The following is a 4,602-nucleotide window of genomic DNA, read 5'->3' on the forward strand; positions in this document are numbered from 1 at the left end:
ACTTGATACACAATTTATGTGCAATCATTAGGCTGAATTCAGGGATGTATTGAGGTGAATTTGCACTTGTTTTTGATATCAAAAATGGAGATGGCTTATGCTCCTTGGAGAGTTATGTGTGTGAGTTTCCTTGTGTGGAATAGATGTTACTCTCACAGCTAGAAGTCCCGCGCTTTCCCAGCGACACCGACCACGTCACGACAATGTGCACATACACAAATACACACACGCACACACACACACACAAGCACTGCCCTAGGGAGAGTGGACACACACACACCCACACACACACACACACACAATGTAACATACCTTCGAGATTAACCAAGTTATGATTAAAGATAATCCTAAGTTTTGGATACTACAGATTTTAATAATAATTTCAGCAGGTTGTTCAGTGGTTTTGTGGTTTTTCAGCAGTAAAGATTCTAAGTATTAAAATAAAGTAACATTGGGTTTTCAATTAGTTAGTATACTCAAAGGAAGCCTTTAAGTGTGTAGATGGACATGTAAATAAAAATTTAATAAAAAAGTATAACACGTGGGGATGAGGGAAAGTTGCATCATGCAAGAAAGTCCCCCAAAGCCGATGACATGTTCAAGAAAATTAGGGGTGGAGTGGGTGACCGGGATAGTGAACTCATTGGCATATGATGAGGTCATCTGTCCGTTGTTGCTGGAGGTGAATACTGTTAAAAGTTGTACCTCATGTGGGAACAGGGTTTTAAGAAAGGCATTTATTTATATATTTATTTCATGCTTTTGGGTCGGCCATTTCCAGCATAAGGGTATAAATACCCATGCCCACTCACATACAACTCATCTTGGCAATTCCGCCCGTGCTGGGTTATTGACTGCATGCGCTCTAGTAATTATAAGTATCCACACACAACTAGTATTTGTATGGAGGAGAGTGCATCTATCATGTAAATTTCTCTCAAAGTTCTACTCCATCCATGCAGCACTATACACTAACACGCAAGCACTTTGCTCCATACTTCGAACCTCAACATCAAAAGCCCTCAACAGCATTCAACTCTTTCTTGTACCACATGCTATTAGGTTTTGTGTTGTATATAAGCAAGTAGGTGCTTGCACAATTTAAGAACATGCATTAAGCACCTTTGCTTATTTTAAGCTATGCACATGCATTAACACTAACATCATCTCTACCCTCAACTTGTACTATCTATACACACATCATTGCCTTGCCTTTCCCCAACACAGACGTTTCATAACTTTACCATCAAAAGTCTCTCAAACCAATTTCCACTCAAGCCTTGCCAAACCAAAATCCATTACTTAGGCTCGAGGATGCATCTAGAATCGGGAGGGGGGAATGTAAACTCAATATTAACATGGATGACCAACATGCATCAATGTACACACATGCAAAGAATGTGTACACTAGTCATGAGTAAAGACGAGCCATTTACAACAAGGATCCAAGAGCATGTAAAAGCAATGGAAGGTCACTAAAGGATGAACACACACCATAGGCACCACCTTAAAGATCCTTGTCTACCCTCAGTTATGTGTTGTCCACCCACGTGGGAATTAATAACTAATCCCAATAATTGCTTTTCGGATAATTATGCTTAATGATGTACTTTAGGGATGACCGAGCCAATTAAAAGAGCCGCCATTCACCCAATGTGTGCTTAGACTAGCTTAGATAAGGTTAGAAAATAAGTGGGTGCCCAATTATTTATTAGGTGTAGTTGCCCAAATTTATAACTCACTTGTATATAAGTGAATATCTCTAATGAGAAAGGGGCATTCGCTTGAGTGCTGATTGATTATGCTCTCTTACTCCTTGAGCTTTTTAAGCTCTCAACCCTATAGTTTTGTGTCCACTTAGCCCTCTTGCCCTCTTGGTCTTGCCATGACTTGCTAGCGAGAGTGTGTGGGCGAGAGAGAGAGAGAGAGAGAGAGAGAGAGAGAGAGAGAGAGAGAGAGAGGGCTATTGTTTTTGTACAATGGGGAGCATGGTCTTGCAGCACAGCAGGGGAGGGAGTACAAAGCTCTACATAGACAACTCTTGTGGTAACAATGGGGGGGATCTTCTTAAGTGCTAGCTAGCATTTATGTGGTTGCCTCTTTTACGAGATGGCAGATAAGCAACCAAGTTCCAAATGACATGTGAAAGATGAGCTCTCTTCACTTGGGTAACTTTGTGCTTGTGAGTGCGGCCATGTTTGGCCTTTCCATTAGCGTTGTTATGTCAAGGAGACCATGCTTTGAAGATACATCAGTCCAAGTCCTCTGATCCAGTGTGAGATACCAGAACCACCCAAAGGGAGGCAATGCCTTAAAGATACGTCAGAATCTCCATCAGATAAAAAATCTCCATGAGGATGTCGAGAAGATTTGGAGTTGGTATCAGCTTTAGGATTCCAGCATGAGAAAAATAAACTCATGAGACTTGGTAAGCCGAAATCTACAAGTAATGATATGATTGTCTAGCACCCTTTCAATGATATAACCTTCACACTAAAGTCCCAAAGGTCCTTGGCAAGTTTTGAATCCTCTAAAATCTCATTGGGCTTTGCCTCTTGACAGTCATCAAAATACTTTCCGATGCTAGTGTTTATAAAAAGGGTGGAGAGCAAGAAGACATTGAGTAGCAGCGCCCTGTGAGGAGACCCCAAACAAACAAAATGATCATTACACTTTCGTTGTCTCTCTCACTCACTCACTCTAACACCACTCACTGTCTCTCATACAGACACATACAAGTGACACAAGCGCACACACATGTACTTTTTTGATACAGCCTCTTCCACTATGTAGGCCGACATTTGATTTTTATTGACCTGGGGATGGATTCCCTTAATGATTTGTTGCACTGCACAACCATGGTGTCTTCATGCCTCAGCACTGGCTTAGGTCACCTCCAAGCTTCTCTACATTACTCCTTGCTTCAAACACTTTCTGCTATTCTTACATGTACACAAGAAACTATAAGACATAGTCTTGTATAAGTTTTCTTTTTTCATACAATTTCATGATCTTCTTTTACTTACAATATTGCAAATTTGGTGCACTTTGGTCATGAACTCGTCACTTTTGAGTGGAGTGAATAGACAAGAAGAGAAAAATATTTTATTGCGATGTAAGGCTAGTTTCATGCAAGAAAATAGTTCAAGTGCAAGTGACCTGAAGAGTGAAGTTCGCATGCTTGATTACTCTGGAACAATATAAGCCATTATCAAGGTTAGGTTCATAAAGTTTTCGTGCTTCATTTTTTATGCGAAGAAACCGTGCACAGAGAGAAGAGTAGATTTGTTGAAGTAGACATCATAAAGATATGGACATACCAAAGGCACACATTTGTACTACTAGAGAATTGTGAGTAGATTGTTTTTGAGATAGATCCTAGAGATCATAGGTGGTTGTTTGTAATACAAATTGATTAGCAATAAATAAATATTTGAAGATATGGAAATACCTGATGAAGTACAGGTTGAGAAACCCACTTAAGAAGCACAAGAAGCAGATATTAATCCAGTTGAACAACTAGAAGAAGGGTCAAATCAAGGTATAGTAATTGAACAACTAAAACTTGAACCAGAAGTAAACATAATGGATAATGTAGAATTCAAAGAAGAAATAGAAGAATAACTTTCAATATAACCATCTCCAATGCCCAAACAGAGAAGAGAACGATGCAGATAAACTACCTTCTATTCCTACAACAAACGAGGCTCCACTCATTGACGAAGATGCAGCTGGAGAGGTATTTAAAGAAATAGATGTATTTGGAGCCATAACATCATATTTCTTTTTTATTTGACAAGTAATATATATTTTTGTCACAGTTTTCTTGTTTGGGACCATTAATGCAAGCTTTGGCAGACACTTGTCATAATTTCTTGTAAATATTACTACATATATTCTTGTATTTGGGACTATTAGTGTAAGATTTTGGAAACAAATATTGTAACGTACCCATAATGTGCTCCATGATATATGCACAAAATTTCTCAAATTTACAGAAATATTACATCACACTTCAGAGAAAGAAGAGATTTTCAATAAACCATAATCATTTTTTTTTCTAATTATGACAATCCAAAATCACATAATAATCACCAAATTAAGTCAATATTAGGTAATTTGGAAAAAATCTCACATTTTGGGAGTCAATTACTCCATATAATTTTGGATATATCTTAAACATACTAACTCCAAATTTGTCGGAGATCATAGATTTAGATTCTACTCTTCAAGATCTTTCCGATGATATGTCACATGAGGGGGTTTTGACAAACTTGTGGACAAGTTCACCATGCTCCCATTTTTCAAATGCGAATTGGATTTTTCCCAAATTATCTAATATGATGTGCTCTTTCTAGATCTTGTCCTCTCTGGGTTCTACCACATGGCTCCGAGAGGGCATAAATCTTGTTCTTTGTCCAGCGTTCCGTGTCTAATGATGGCCGATCTAAATCTCAAAATCTCTCTCTCTCTCTCTCTCTCTCTCTCTCTCTCTCTCTCTCTCTCTCTCACAGAAATCACCTCAAGGCTTTGGAATAACAACCTAAAAAATAGCCCATGAGAATTAGTAGATTATCATGCACAAAAACGATAAAGATAGAA

The sequence above is a fragment of the Cibotium barometz genome, chromosome 58, assembly GCF_041138505.1.
Source record: "Cibotium barometz isolate CiBa-2024 chromosome 58, ASM4113850v1, whole genome shotgun sequence".
Taxonomy (NCBI): Eukaryota; Viridiplantae; Streptophyta; class Polypodiopsida; order Cyatheales; family Cibotiaceae; genus Cibotium; species Cibotium barometz.